We start from the raw sequence: 16858 nt of genomic DNA on the forward strand, positions 1-16858 counted from the left end.
TTGTGGAGAGCACTGCGCGCCCGCCGGTATAAAGGCTCGGTCACGCTGTGCGGGCCGGCCAATCACTGCAATTCCACAACTAACAGGGCTGTGGCATTGCAGTGGTCTGCCAGCCAATCCCTGCATGAGGGCTGGCTCTCAAAAGAGCGCCAACATGCAGGGATGAAGACCACGAGTACAGCACGAGGATCGCGAGATTACTCGGTCCCCGCCGAGTAGCCCGAGTACAGTGATACTCGTGCGAGTACCGAGTAGTAACAAGCATGCTCGCTCATCACTAACAGGTAAATCTAAAAGTCATCAAATATTCAGGACACCATTGCTTAATGCACATCATGAGGAGGCCATCAGGACATATGGTGGTCCTTCACTACGGACTTAATTTATGGTATATATTAATTTTCTCCTTTGTTAACCCTATGTAAAGCATGATACATCGTTTCTTCTTTTTTTTGCAAGATTTAATTTATAATATATATTAATTTTCATGTTCCCACAGTTTGTAATGTTATATATTTCCCCCAGTTTTATGGCCCAAGAAGGTCTGCAAGAGTGTTTGTCTTTCTTTGCATATTATTGCCTTCTCCTGTCTTAAGTCAGTTGTTATCTTATTGAAGGAGTTAGGGGTGCTTCACACACAGCGAACTCGCTGCCGAGATCGCTGCTGAGTCACGCTTTTTGTGACGCAGCAGTGACCTCATTAGCGATCTCGCTATGTGTGACACTGAGCAGCGATCTGGCCCCTGCTGCGAGATCGCTGCTCGTTACACACAGCCCTGGTTCGTTTTCTTCAAAGGCGCTCTCCCACTGTGACACACAGATCGCTGTGTGTGACAGCGAGAGAGCGACAAATGAAGCGAGCAGGGAGCAGGAGCCGGCATCTGGCAGCTGCGGTAAGCTGTAACCAAGATAAACATCGGGTAACCAAGGTGGTTACCCGATATTTACCTTAGTTACCAGCCTCTCGCAGCTCTCACTCTGCCTGTGCTGCCGGCTCCAGCTCTCTGCACATGTAGCTGCTGTACACATCGTGTTAATTAACCCGATGTGTACTGTAGCTAGGAGAGCAAGGATCCAGCGCTAAGCAGTGTGCGCGGCTCCCTGCTCTCTGCACATGTAGCTGCATTACACATCGGGTTAATTAACCCGATGTGTACTGTAGCTAGGAGAGCAAGGAGCCAGCGCTAAGCTAAGCGGTGTGCGCTGGTAACTAATGTAAACATCGGGTAACCATACTCGATGTTTACCTTAGTTACCAGTGTCCGCAGCTTCCAGACGCCGGCTCCGTGCAAGCGCAGCGTCGCTTGCACGTCGCTGCTGGCTAGGGGCTGGTCACTGGTCGCTGGTGAGATCTGCCTGTTTGACAGCTCACCAGCGACCATGTAGCGATGCAGCAGCGATCCTAACCAGGTCAGATCGCTGGTCGGATCGCTGCTGCATCGCTAAAGTGTGAAGGCACCCTTAAATGAGACCTAAATCTATGTACAAACATCCCTATAAATTTATATCTAGCCAAGGGGAGTACATGAGTTCTGGGTGGCACTTAGAGCAAATTTTTCCAATTGCCATATTTGTCAAAGTGTGCAGAAGTTAATCATGGTAGTTAGAAAGGGCAGCAGACAGGTCAGGAGTTCAAGATATTTAAACGTGTTTTTAGTTCTCATCTGCTGCAAATTGTCTCCCAAACCACTAATATTGGGGATCTTGTTTCCTCACGCACTTCATCAAGTTTACTTACTGTCTTTGAAATGGTTAGAGAAGAAAAATGTAAAAGGCTACTTTCTTCTTCTTGCCCTACTACCTGCACCAGTGACCCTATTCCCTCACACCTCCTCCAATTCCTCTTCCTTGCTACCTACCTAACCTACTTCCCCGATATTACCTTTGTGATGGAGCTGCCCGAAACTGCCATGAAAACAATAATAACATGTATTCCTGAATTAAGTGAATCTGCCCAAACTAAACTTGAGGAAATTTTGTCAAAACTTCTCAGAGCCCTATCCTTATAATGTATAATGAAGATCGCATGTGTTATATTCTGTTATTAACATTGTTAATATTGTGCTTTACAAAAATATTAAAGTTATTTCTTTTTCCCATTCTCTTCTAATGTTTTTTTTTCTTTTAACCAGCATCAATTACAACGAGTAAGTTATAATCAAGTCTTAATACAATATTTCGGGGCAAATGTAAAATCAAAATGGAAAACTCTAAAAGAAAAACATTTTGACATATTTTGCGCATTTCTACATTTCTTCTATGATTTTGCATTTTGCTTGATTATAAAGGGCTGAGAACTGGTTAGAATATAAAAATGTTTTACCTACTTCTGCCACTTCTAGATGTCTTGCTGGAAGTGGTCATCTGATTAATTCTACTATTTTCAGTATTCTTTTTTCTACCTTCTAACGTCCATTTGTGTGCGTATGCCATCCGATAAACCTCGCACCATAATATTAGGTGAGACACGGGTAGATGATTTGTTTAGCATCTACGTGACTGTACACAGTGTGACTTGTCACTTATGTACATGTTATTATGGCTCAGTTTGAAGGTTTGCTCTGGTGACCTGTTGTTGCATGGCAGCTCTTCTCGGTGGATTTGTATCTGGGACTTCCAGCCCTTCAGTTTAAGGGTTTACCTTTGGGTAAACACCATGTGTTTTAGTTCTCTCACCCTGAGTTTTTGTGTCTTCCTGCACACCTTCCTCTCTACTTGTTGGCAATGTGTTGCAGCCTGCCTTTTAGTCCCTCAAGATGTATGAGAAATCGCTCTATGGTGATTTAGGCGGAAAGGTCCGAGGTCATGTTGTTAATTGTGCGGCTAGGGTTTTTCTAGTCTCTACAGGGACCAGTTGGGTGCAGGCACGTTTTCTCCCTGTATTAGGTCTTCACCTTTTCTGTTACCCGTGTATGAAAGTGTTTATGTTCATAGCAAATGGTATCTCATGTGATGACTTAAAACCTAGTGAATGAAAGTCCCAGAAAACAGGGAAGTATAGTAGAAAAATAAGATGATAAATTAATCATCCGGAGACTTTGTGGTAAGAGGAGCGTTATTTGGAGGGTTGGAAGAATACTGTAATTTTTTTTTCTTTACACCTACCGGCTAATTTAATTTGCATCAAATTTATTCAACTGGAATAAAATTTCCCCCTGATTTAAGTGAATCTGCCCAAAGTGAACTTCAGGAGATTTAGAAGCAGCTACCTGGGCACATTGTGCAGCAATTTCTTTAATGTATTAACTTGTATCTATCCAAATAGCAAATATAGCAATGCATCATTATTTTTTACTCTTTGATATCGCACTTCTCACACTATATTCCTCTGTGTATCATGAAGGTTTAATTTATTATGTACTGTTATTAGTATGGTTAATATTCTGCTTACCAAGATTAAAACTAATTCAATTTTTCCTTTTTTTCTGTGTTTTAACTAGCACGTCCTACTACTCATACTACTCCTAGTACTACTAGTAAGTTGTAATGAAGCATTATCCTCTATCTATTCTTTTATTAAGACACTTATATATTGTATTATGTTTTTTTATGCTCTGAGTTACATTTTACAAATATTAAGGTACACTTTTTCCCATTCTCTTACCTTTCTCAACACCAAGCTCACCTAGTAAGTGTAATATATGTATTTAGACATTTAATGAAAACATATTTTTTTTTCCTGGTGTAAACAATCAGGTATCAATGGAATTTGGGGAAACCCCTTATTTATAAAGTCATAACCCCACTTATTTTTTTAAAACCTGTCAGAAAAAGAGGGTGAGGGGTTATACTTGAGGTTTGTACGCTTAGGAAGAGAAGAATATGAGTCACAGAAAATGTGCAAAAATATACAGGTATATCTAAAACTGGTCAATCATTTAGGACACCATTGCTTGCTGCCAGGTACAGCTCCAAGTTTTCATGGGCCCCGGGCAAAAAAGTCTCACTAAACCCCATGCATGCACAGGCATGCACATACACAGATATGTACATGTACCGCCCTGCGAGGGGCCCGGCCGTTTCTCCGCTTGCTCGGGCTGAGCCGCTCGAGGTCCGGGCTCGGGTTGTCGGTGGCACGAGCGCTTCCGGACTGGGGGCCACTTCACTCTGTTAAGGGAGAGGCAGTGGCGTGGTGGGGCGAGGCGCACAGCCGGGGGAGGTCGCGTTGTCGTCCTACGGGTCGTGACGTCACCCACAGGTCGTGGTGACGGGATGCACCACCGCTGCGGCTGGAGTGATGGGGGGGCTCGTCCGGGATCGGTGTTGCGGCCGCAGCCTAGATGTTAGACCTTCCGTGGGTAGGGGCGCTGTGTCCCAGGGCCCGGCGTGGAGGGCAGGGTGCAGGTGAAATGGTTGTCATCGAGGTGCAGGGTGCCGGGCTGCGGTGCAGTGTCGTGCCCGGGTGGCACTGGTGTACTCACGATTAATTCACCCTCAGAATCACTGGTAAACCAAAGTTCGGGTATGGTCGGGTCCCGCAGCCGGCTGCTTGTGTCCCCCTGTGAAGTTAGTGGCGGCCCCTTTCCCATGCACCTCTAGTATGGTCTTTGGCTCCCCTGCCTGGGCAGTGGTAGCCCGCTCCCCAGCATTGAGCTGCTGGAGGAGCCCTCGGTTGCCCGCAGGTGCTGGCCCGTTGGATGTTTGGCCCTTGGTGGTGGCACTCACCCGGTATCGGTGGGCTTTTGCCTTCTTTCGGGACTTTGGGTGTGGATGAACCCGTGAGGTCCAGCCAGCAATCAGTCAATTTGCCTAAACTCAGTGGCTTCTAAGCTAGGACGGGGTCTGAGTACCCGGTTTCTGGTGCTCCGGTACATGGTTGACTCCCCGGTTCAGGGCCGGCAGGCTCCAACCCTAGTCCGGTCCCTCTGGTTCTGTCGGTTGCTGTACCGGTACTCCTGCAGACGGCCACCACCGCCTGCCTGCCTGATGTTTCGGGGATCCCAGTCTCCAAGCCGGGTCCCTGACAGTTCTGCTCCTCTACCACCTCCTGTCACTGTCCCTCTCTAAACTATTCTCTTGTTTGTATTTCCTGCCTCAGGGCAGTAGTCTCCTTGGTGGGCGTGCCTTTCTGCCTGACTCCGCCCACCTGGTGTCCCCTACTGGCCCTGAGGGAGGCATCAGGTCTCCCTTTCGGGTGATGGGTGTGTCCTCACAGGGAATGGGTGTGTGTGTGTAATGTGGTAGGTGTTATTACCTGTGACCTCTGGGGTTCAGGGCGTCACATACACATACAGGAATACATACATATTTGAAGACAAATTCACAAATACATAGATACCTAACCTACTTCCCCGATATTACCTTTGTGATGGAGCTGCCCGAAACTGCCATGAAAACAATAATAACATGTATTCCTGAATTAAGTGAATCTGCCCAAACTAAACTTGAGGAAATTATATCAAAACTTCTCAGAGCCCTATCCTTATAATGTATAATGAAGATCGAATGTGTTATATTCTGTTATTAACATTGTTAATATTGTGCATTACAAAAATATTAAAGTTATTTCTTTTTCCCATTCTCTTCTAATGTTTTTTTTTCTTTTAACCAGCATCAATTACAACAAGTAAGCTATAATAAAGTCTTAATACAATATTTCGGGGCAAATGTAAAATCAAAATGGAAAACTCTAAAAGAAAAACATTTTGACATATTTTGCGCATTTCTACATTTCTTCTATGATTTTGCATTTTGCTTGATTATAAAGGGCTGAGAACTGGTTAGAATATAAAAATGTTTTACCTACTTCTGCCCCTTCTAGATGTCTTGCTGGAAGTGGTCATCTGATTAATTCTACTATTTTCAGTATTCTTTTTTCTACCTTCTAATGTCCATTTGTGTGCGTATGCCATCCGATAAGCCTCACACCATAATATTAGGTGAGACACGGGTAGATGATTTGTTTAGCATCTACGTGACTGTACACAGTGTGACTTGTCACTTATGTACATGTTATTATGGCTCAGTTTGAAGGTTTGCTCTGGTGACCTGTTGTTGCATGGCAGCTCTTCTCGGTGGATTTGTATCTGGGACTTCCAGCCCTTCAGTTTAAGGGTTTACCTTTGGGTAAACACCAGTTGAGTTCCTGCTGTGAGTTGGTTTGTTTTTCTTCCTAGCTCCTATCCATTTCACCTTACATGAATGTGTTTTAGTTCTCTCACGCTGAGTTTTTGTGTCTTCCTGCACACCTTCCTCTCTACTTGTTGGCAATGTGTTGCAGCCTGCCTTTTAGTCCCTCAAGATGTATGAGAAATCGCTCTACAGTGATTTAGGTGGAAAGGTCCGAGGTCATGTTGTTAGTTGTGCGGCTAGGGTTTTTCTAGTCTCTACAAGGACCAGTTGGGTGCAGGCACGTTTTCTCCCTGTATTAGGTCTTCACTAGTGATGAGCGAGTACTAAAAAGCTCGGGTGCTCGAAGCTCGGGCCGAGCATCCCAAGATACTCGTGTACTCGGCCCGAGCACCGAGCCCAATGTTATCCTATGGGAGACCCGAGTATTTTTGTGAAATGACCACCGGCAGCATGTAGAAACCCTAAAAATAGCACAAAAGTCTCAGAAGAGTGCTCAAATGACATGGCAACAGCATGGGGAAGACCCCTTGAAGCATTTATCACTCAAAAGTCACAGCTGTGAACAATTTTGTCCGCGTTTTACGCCATTTTTACGGACTCACCAGAAAACCGTCCAAAATGACACCAAAATGAATTTTCATGGCGGAAATGTTAAGGGCACATACCCAATAGTGAGATAGAGCTAATGTATGTTACTTTTTGAGATCAATACATGAAAGATTTTACGTAAAACATTGTGTGGCACTCCGATGTCCCTGAGAAGAGATGTACATAAAGGCCTCTGAGTCTAATGTGCCCATTTTGAGGAACTGAGTCTTTGTAGTATTTTCCTTTGCCAGGGCAGTCCAAAATTGTGAGGTTCACCAATGACCCTGCATACAGACGTGCATGAGGGCCTGTAAACCTGAAATGCCTATTGGAAGGAAGTGGGTCTATTGTAGTATAGCCCTTAGGCAGGGCAGCCAAAAATTGGGAGGCTCCACGTTGTCCCTGGATAGAGACGTGCATGAGGGCCTGTAAACCTGAAGTGCCCATTGGACGGAAGTGGGTCTATTGTAGTATAGCCCTTAGGCAGGGCAGCCAAAAATTGGGAGACTCCACGTTGTCCCTGGATAGAGACGTGCATGAGGGCCTGTAAACCTGAAGGGCCCATTGGAAGGAAGTGGGTCTATTGTAGTATAGCCCTTAGGCAGGGCAGCCAAAAATTGGGAGGCTCCACGTTGTCCCTGGATAGAGACGTGCATGAGGGCCTGTAAACCTGAAGTGCCCATTGGAAGGAAGTGGGTCTATTGTAGTATAGCCCTTAGGCAGGGCAGCCAAAAATTGGGAGGCTCCACGTTGTCCCTGGATAGAGACGTGCATGAGGGCCTGTAAACCTGAAGTGCCCATTGGAAGGAAGTGGGTCTATTGTAGTATAGCCCTTAGGCAGGGCAGCCAAAAATTGGGAGGCTCCACGTTGTCCCTGGATAGAGACGTGCATGAGGGCCTGTAAACCTGAAGTGCCCATTGGAAGGAAGTGGGTCTATTGTAGTATATCCCTTTGGCAGGGCAGCCAAAAATTGGGAGGCTCCACGTTGTCCCTGGATAGAGACGTGCATGAGGGCCTGTAAACCTGAAGTGCCCATTGGAAGGAAGTGGGTCTATTGTAGTATAGCCCTTAGGCAGGGCAGCCAAAAATTGGGAGGCTCCACGTTGTCCCTGGATAGAGACGTGCATGAGGGCCAGTAAACCTGAAGTGCCCATTGGAAGGAAGTGGGTCTATTGTAGTATAGCCCTTAGGCAGGGCAGCCAAAAATTGGGAGGCTCCACGTTGTCCCTGGATAGAGATGTGCATGAGGGCCTGTAAACCTGAAGTGCCCATTGGAAGGAAGTGGGTCTATTGTAGTATAGCCCTTAGGCAGGGCAGCCAAAAATTGGGAGGCTCCACGTTGTCCCTGGATAGAGACGTGCATGGGGGCCTGTAAACCTGAAGTGCCCATTGGAAGGAAGTGGGTCTATTGTAGTATAGCCCTTAGGCAGGGCAGCCAAAAATTGGGAGGCTCCACGTTGTCCCTGGATAGAGACGTGCATGAGGGCCTCAAAACATTAAGTGTCCATTGCAAAGGAGCGGGTCTCCTGTCGTTGTAATGTCCATTCTGCAAAGAATGGGCAAAAAAATTTACCACTGGGGGTATACCTGAAACAAAGGCCTAACTCTTGTAACGGTCATCATGGTGGCGCATGAGGAGAAGGAGGAGCAGTCCAGCGATTATCCAAAGTCCAGAAGTGTGTACCCATGGGTGACTGGAGGCACATGGCAAATTCCCGTTACAAACTTTAAATTCCGCTCTCATTTGCTGGTGGTGTGGTGAAGTCTGGCCCAATCCAACCCTTGTTCATCTTGATCAGAGTCAGCCTATCAGCATTTTCAGTTGACAGGCGGGTGCGTTTATCTGTAATGATTCCACCTGCGGCACTAAAAACACGCTCTGACAAAACGCTAGCGGCAGGGCAGGCCAGGACTTCCAAGGCGTAGAGAGCCAATTCATGCCACGTGTCCACCTTGGATACCCAATAATTGTAAGGCACAGAGGAATGTCGGAGTACAGTTGTTCGATCTGCAAGGTACTCCTTGAGCATCTGGGCAAACTTAGGATTTCTTGTGGCACTACCCCGCACCTCAGGCCGCACCTCAGGGGCTGTGGTACGTGAGGGGCTGAGAAAACTGTCCCACATCTTAAAGACTGTTCCCCTACCTCTGGCGGATTGGACTTGTGCCTCTCTCGGCTGTACGCCTTGGTTGTCCACTGATTCCTGACCTATGCCGGTAGCGTTTTGTGAGGGGAATGCTTTGCCTACTTCCGTGACTATGGCCTTCCGGAACTGCTGCATTTTGGTTGACCTCTCCGCCTCGGGAATAAGAGACATAAAGTTCTCCTTGTAGCGTGGGTCTAACAGTGTTACCAACCAGTAATGATTGTCGGCCAAGATGTTCTTAACGCGAGGGTCACGAGACAGGCAGCTTACCATAAAGTCAGCCATGTGCGCCAGACTCTTAACAGCCAGGACTTCAGTAGCCTGACCAACACGATGACTGAACATGCTGTCCTCCTCCTCCTCCTCCTCATCTACCCTGTCCTCTGGCCAGCCACGCTGAACCGAGGATATGACTGGTGTGCATGTCATATCCTCAATTTGGCCGGAGATTTACTCCATGTCTTCATCCTCCTCCTCGTCATAGTCCTCCACTGCACGTTGTGATGAGACAAGGCTGGGCTGTGTGTTATCACCCACACCCACTACTGTTTCTTGCTGCAACTCATCGCGCTCCGCCTGCAATGCATCATGTTTGGTTTTGAGCAGAGACCGTTTTAGAAGGCAGAATAGCGGTATGGTGACGCTAATAATGGCGTCATCACCACTCACCATCTTGGTGGAGTCCTCAAAGTTTTGGAGGATGGTACATAGGTTGGACATCCATCTCCACTCCTCAGGTGTTATGTGTGGAGTTTGACCCATTTCCCGACGGCTTAGGTGATGCAGGTACTCAACAACTGCCCTCTTCTGCTCACATATCCTGACCAACATGTGCAGAGTTGAATTCCAACGCGTGGGGACATCACACACCAGTCTGTGAGCCGGAAGATGCAAACGGCGCTGAAAGCCGGCAAGGCCGGCTGAAGCAGTAGGTGACTTTCGAAAATAAGCAGACAGGCGGCGAACTTTTACCAGCAGATCAGACAGCTCTGGGTATGACTTTAGAAACCGCTGAACCACGAGGTTGAGCACATGGGCCACGCATGGAACATGTGTCACTGGCCTCGCCTCAAAGCCGCCACCAGGTTCCGGCCATTGTCACACACGACCTTTCCTGGCTTTAGGTTCAGAGGTGTGAGCCAGTGATCTGCCTGCTGTTTCAGAGCTGTCCACACCTCTTCTGCATTGTGGGGTTTGTCACCTATGCAGATTAGCTTCAGCACAGCCTGTTGCCGCTTCGCCGAGGCAGTGCTGCAGTGCTTCCAGCTTGGGACTGGTGTGGAGGGTACAGTGGATGAGGATGCGCAGGAGGAGGAGGAGGCTGAAGAGCATGACATTCCGGAGCTGTAGAGTGTGGGTGAAACACTGACTGAGGTAGGGCCTGCAAACCTTGGTGTGGGAAGGACGTGTTCCGTCCCTCGATCAGACTGGGTCCCAGCTTCCACAATATTAACCCAGTGTGCCGTCAACGAGATGTAGCGGCCTTGCCCACAAGCACTTGTCCACGTGTCTGTGGTTAGGTGGACTTTGGGTGAAACAGTGTTGTTCAGGGCACGTGTGATGTTTTGTGACACGTGGTTATGCAACGCGGGGACGGCACACCGGGAGAAATAGTGGCGGCTGGGGACCGAGTAACGTGGGACAGCTGCCACCATCAGGTCGCGGAATGCTTCTGTCTCCACCAGCCTAAAAGGCAACATTTCCAGCGCAAGCAGTCGCGAAATGTTAGCATTTAGAACTGTGGCATGTGGGGTGTTGGCAGTGTATTTGCGCCTGCGTTCAAAGGTTTGCTGAATGGATAACTGAACGCTGCGCTGGGACAAGGACGTGCTTGATGATGGTGTTATTTCTGCGTAGGCAACTGCAGGTGCAGGACCGGAGGAGGCTTGTTCGCAGGCAGCATGGACAGGGGATTGGCTCGCATGCACAACCAGCGAAGACGTAGCAGTGACATCAGCAAGCACTGCTCCTCGACTCTGTTGTACTTCCCACAAAGTCGGGTGCTTGGCTGACATGTGCCTGATCATGCTGGTGGTGGTCAGGCTGCTAGTTTTGGTACCCCTGCTGATGCTGGCACGGCAGGTGTTGCAAATGGCCTTTTTAGAATCATCTGGAGCCAACTTAAAAAACTGCCAGACTCGGGAAGACCTAACATTTGTACAGGCACCTTGTGTCGTGTTGTTGTTCCGGTTAACGGTTGCCTGACTTCTGCCTGGAGCCACCACCCTTCTTCTTACTGCCTGTTGGGATGATACGCCTCCCTCCCCCTGTGCACTGCTGTCCTCGCTCTGCATATCCTCCTGCCAGGTTGGGTCAGTTACTGGATCATCCACCACGTCGTCTTCCTCTTCCGCACCCTGCTCCTCCTCCTGACTTCCTGACAATTGTGTCTCATCATCGTCCACCCCTTGTTGAGACACGTTGCCAACTTCATGAGAACGTGGCTGCTCAAATATTTGACCATCTGTACATACGATCTCCTCATGACCCACTTCAACATGAGCTGGCGAGATGCCAGAATGTGCGAATGGAAACGTGAACAGCTCTTCCGAGTGTCCAAGTGTGGGATCATTAATGTCCGAGGACGTGTACTCAGCCTTGTGGTAGGAGGGAGGATCAGGTTCTGAAATGTGCGGTGCAGTATCAAGGCTACTGACACTTGACCGTGTGGAAGACAGAGTGTTTGTGGTGGTGCCAATCTGACTGGAAGCATTATCCGCTATCCAACTAACAACCTGTTGACACTGGTCTTGGTTCAAGAGCGGTGTACTGCTGCGGTCCCCAAGAATTTGGGACAGGACGTGCGAGCGACTAGATGTGGCCCTTTGTTGTGGCGAAATTAGAGCTTGCCCACGACCTCGGCCTCTGCCTGCACCACCATCACGTCCACTTCCTTGTTCCTTGCCAACGCCCTTGCGCATTTTGCAATGCTGTGCTGACGTGTATTCACTAGACTTGGGCGTTATATCCAAGTTTGTGCAAATCGTGCACCTGTACGCTGCCACCGACAGGCACACACGTGCGGTTTTTAAATGCAAGCACGGACGCACTAAGAACCTAACAGGTTTTAGGAGCAAAAATTAATGAGAACTCTGACACTATCAGCCACTGCTGACTGACGTGTATTATACACTACACTTGTGCGTTATATAATAGTTTGGTAAAAACGCACACAAGTGCACCTGTACGCTGCCACCGACAGGCACACACGTGCGGTTTTTAAATGCAAGCACGGACGCACTAAGAACCTAACAGGTTTTAGGAGCAAAAATTAATGAGAAGTCTGACACTATCAGCCACTGCTGACTGACGTGTATTATACACTACACTTGTGCGTTATATAATAGTTTGGTAAAAACGCACACAAGTGCACCTGTACGCTGCCACCGACAGGCACACACGTGCGGTTTTTAAATGCAAGCACGGACGCATTAAGAACCTAACAGGTTTTAGGAGCAAAAATTAATGAGAACTCTGACACTATCAGCCACTGCTGACTGACGTGTATTATACACTACACTTGTGCGTTATATAATAGTTTGGTAGAAACGCACACAAGTCCACCTGTACGCTGCCACCGACAGGCACACACGTGCGGTTTTTAAATGCAAGCACGGACGCACTAAGAACCTAACAGGTTTTTAGGAGCGACAATTAATGAGAAGTCTGACACTATCTGGACTGTTTTAGACTGTGTACACCAGCCCCAGATATGATGAAGGCTGGTATACAGTCACCACTAGGAATGGCTATATACCCTGCCTGCCTGCCTGTATACTCCTACAATAGTCCTGACAAGGACTCTTCTGGTCACTAGCCTGTATTCCGACCTGGCTATACCCTGCCTGTATACAACAACAATAGTCCTGAGAAGGACTCTGCTACTGTACTCCGACCTGGCTATACCCTGCCTGCCTGTATACAACTACAATAGTCCTGAGAAGGACTTTTGGTCACACTGTTTGCAGCCCTGCTACGGAAATAGCTATAAAGGGCCGCAAACCTTTCCCTGAAGCAGCGACACTCTCCCTGCACTGACTGTCTGGATGGCTGTGAGCAGAGCACAGCTCGCCCGCTGGTATAAAGGCTCGGTCACGCTGTGCAGGCCGGCCAATCACTGCAATTCCACAACTAACAGGGCTGTGGCATTGCAGTGGTTTGCCAGCCAATCCCTGCATGAGGGCTGGCTCTCAAAAGAGCGCCAACATGCAGAAATGAAGACCACGAGTACAGCACGAGTATCGCGAGATTACTCGGTCCCCGCCGAGTAGCCCGAGTACAGTGATACTCGTGCGAGTACCGAGTAGTAACAAGCATACTCGCTCATCACTAGTCTTCACCTTTTCTGTTACCCGTGTATGAGAGTGTTTATGTTCATAGCAAATGGTATCTCATGTGATGACTTAGAACCTAGTGAATGAAAGTCCCAGAAAACAGGGAAGTATAGAAGAAAAATAAGATGATAAATTAATCAACCGGAGACTTTGTGGTAAGAGGAGCGGTATTTGGAGGCTTGGAAGAATACTGTAATTTTTTTTTCTTTACACCTACCGGCTGATTTAATTTGCATCAAATTTATTCAACTGGAATAAAATTTCCCCCTGATTTAAGTGAATCTGCCCAAAGTGAACTTCAGGAGATTTAGAAGCAGCTACCTGAGCACATTGTGCAGCAATTTCTTTAATGTATTAACTTGTATCTATCCAAATAGCAAATATAGCAATGTATCATTATTTTTTACTCTTTGATATCGCACTTCTCACAGTATATTCCCCAGTGTATCATGAAGGTTTAATTTATTATGCACTGTTATTAGTATGGTTAATATTCTGCTTACCAAGATTAAAACTAATTCAATTTTTCCTTTTTTTCTGTGTTTTAACTAGCCCGTCCTACTACTCATACTACTCCTAGTACTACTAGTAAGTTGTAATGAAGCATTATCCTCTATCTATTCTTTTATTAAGACACTTATATATTGTATTATGTTTTTTTATGCTCTGAGTTACATTTTACAAATATTAAGGTACACTTTTTCCCATTCTCTTACCTTTCCCAACACCAAGCTCACCTAGTAAGTGTAATATATGTATTTAGACATTTAATGAAAACATTTTTTTTCCTGGTGTAAACAATCAGGTATCAATGGAATTTGGGGAAACCCCTTATTTATAAAGTCATAACCCCACTTATTTTTTTAAAACCTGTCAGAAAAAGAGGGTGAGGGGTTATACTTGAGGTTTGTACGCTTAGGAAGAGAAAAATATGAGTCACAGAAAATGTGCAAAAATATACAGGTATATCTAAAACTGGTCAAACATTTAGGACACCATTGCTTGCTGCCAGGTCCAGCTCCAAGTTTTCGTGGGCCCCGGGCAAAAAAGTCTCACTAAGCCCCATGCATGCACAGGCATGCACATACACAGATATGTACATGTACCGCCCTGCGAGGGGCCCGGCCGTTTCTCCGCTTGCTCGGGCCGAGCCGCTCGAGGTCCGGGCTCGGGTTGTCGGTGGCACGAGCGCTTCCGGACTGGGGGCCACTTCACTCTGTTAAGGGAGAGGCGGTGGCGTGGTGGTGTGGGGCGCGGCGCACAGCCGGGGGAGGTCACGTTGTCGTCCTACGGGTCGTGACGTCACCCACAGGTCGTGGTGACGGGATGCACCACCGCTGCGGCTGGAGTGATGGGGGGGCTCGTCCGGGATCGGTGTTGCGGCCGCAGCCTAGATGTTAGACCTTCCGTGGGTAGGGGCGTTGTGTCCCAGGGCCCGGCGTGGAGGGCAGGGTGCTGGTGACATGGTTGTCATCGAGGTGCAGGGTGCCGGGCTGCGGTGCAGTGTCGTGCCCGGGTGGCACTGGTGTACTCACGATTAATTCACCCTCAGAATCACTGGTAAACCAAAGTTCGGGTATGGTCGGGTCCTGCAGCCGGCTGCTTGTGTCCCCGTGTGAAGTTGGTGGCGGCCCCTTTCCCATGCACCTCTAGTATGGTCTTTGGCTCCCCTGCCTGGGCAGTGGTAGCCCGCTCCCCAGCATTGAGCTGCTGGAGGAGCCCTCGGTTGCCCGCAATTGCTGGCCCGTTGGATGTTTGGCCCTTGGCGGTGGCACTCACCCGGTATCGGTGGGCTTTTGCCTTCTTTCGGGACTTTGGGTGTGGATGAACCCGTGAGGTCCAGCCAGCAATCAGTCAATTTGCCTAAACTCAGTGGCTTCTAAGCTAGGACGGGGTCTGAGTACCCGGTTTCTGGTGCTCCGGTACACGGTTGACTCCCCGGTTCAGGGCCAGCGGGCTCCAACCCTAGTCCGGTCCCTCTGGTTCTGTCGGTTCCTGCACCGGTACTCCTGCAGACGGCCACCACCGCCTGCCTGATGTTTCATGGATCCCAGGCTCCAACCCGGGTCCCTGACAGTTCTGCTCCTCTACACCTCCTGTCACTGTCCCTCTCTAAACTATTCTCTTGTTTGTATTTCCTGCCTCAGGGCAGTAGTCTCCGCGGTGGGCGTGCCTTTCTGCCTGACTCCGCCCACCTGGTGTCCCCTACTGGCCCTAAGGGAGGCATCAGGTCTCCCTTTCGGGTGATGGGTGTGTCCTCACAGGGAATAGGTGTGTGTGTGTAATGTGGTAGGTGTTATTACCTGTGACCTCTGGGGTTCAGGGCGTCACATACACATACAGGAATACATACATATTTGAAGACAAATTCACAAATACATAGATACACACACACACACACACTCACAAAGTGATATAAACTAACATACATAGATATACACATCATACATGCACACAGACACATTGCAGATATTTTTAAAATGGGGAGGTCGGCAGCAGCCTCGCTCACCTCCCACGCTTGACTCCATCCAGCTTCTCCAGAGCATGTGGCTTTGCAGACTGTACTCCATGATGACAGTCACTTTAACAGACGTAGCCGCGCACAGTGCACACTTGCACTGCTGTATTTACATCATAAGAAACGCTGGGGGCTACAGTATATACATCACAGGAGGCGCTGGGGGCTACAGTATATATATATCACAGGAGAGGCTGGGGTCTGCAATATATACATCACAGGAGGGGCTGAGAGCTACAGTATTTACATCACAAGGGAGGCTGGGAGCTACAGTATATACTACTACTACATCACAGTAAAGGCTTGAGCTACTGTATATTCATCACAGTGGAGGTGTGGGCTACAGTATATACTTCACAGGGAGGGCTGAGGACTACAGTATATACATCACAGGTGAGGCTGGAGGCTACATTATATGCATCACAGGAGAGGCTGGGGGAATAGACATTACTGGGTTATACACATTACTGGGAGACATACACATTACTGGGAGCTGAGAGGCTTAGACGTTACTGGGAGGCATACTGCTCTGGGGTGTGGCTCATTCAAATCTGGGGGCCCATACTGCACTGAAGAGTAGTTCATATTGGTCTGGGAGCCCATATCGGTGTGGGGGTGGCTCATACAGGTCTGGGGGTCCATACTGCTCTGGGAGGGTGACTCCTACAGGTATGGAGGTTCATACTGCTCTGGGAGGGTGACTCATACAGGTCTGGGGGCACATACTGCTCTGGAAGATGGATCATACAGGTCTGGGGGCCCATACTGCTCTGGGGGCTAGCTCATACAGGTCTGGGGGGCCCATCCTGCTCTGGGGGCTAGCTCATACAGGTCTGGTGCCCCTACTGCCTTGGGGGGGAACTAATATAGGTCTGGAGACCTATACTGCTCTGAGGGTGGCTCATACAAATCTGGGGACCCATATTGCTATGTGGGGGTAGCCCATACAGGTCTGGGGTGCCTATACCAGTCTGGGTTGGCTTATACAGGTCTGGGGGCCCATAATGCTGTGGTGGGTCGTTCATACAGGTCTTGGGGACCCATACTGCTTTGGGGGTGGCTCACAGAGGTCTTGCGGCCCATACTTCTCTGGAAGGGTGGTTTATACTGCTCTTGGGGCCCATACTGCTCGGGGGGTGGCTCAAACAGGTCTGGGGAACCATACTGCTAGGGGAAGCAGGGGGGTGGTCGGTGCAAA

Source organism: Anomaloglossus baeobatrachus, chromosome 5 (genome assembly GCF_048569485.1).
Source record: "Anomaloglossus baeobatrachus isolate aAnoBae1 chromosome 5, aAnoBae1.hap1, whole genome shotgun sequence".
Lineage (NCBI taxonomy): Eukaryota > Metazoa > Chordata > Amphibia > Anura > Aromobatidae > Anomaloglossus > Anomaloglossus baeobatrachus.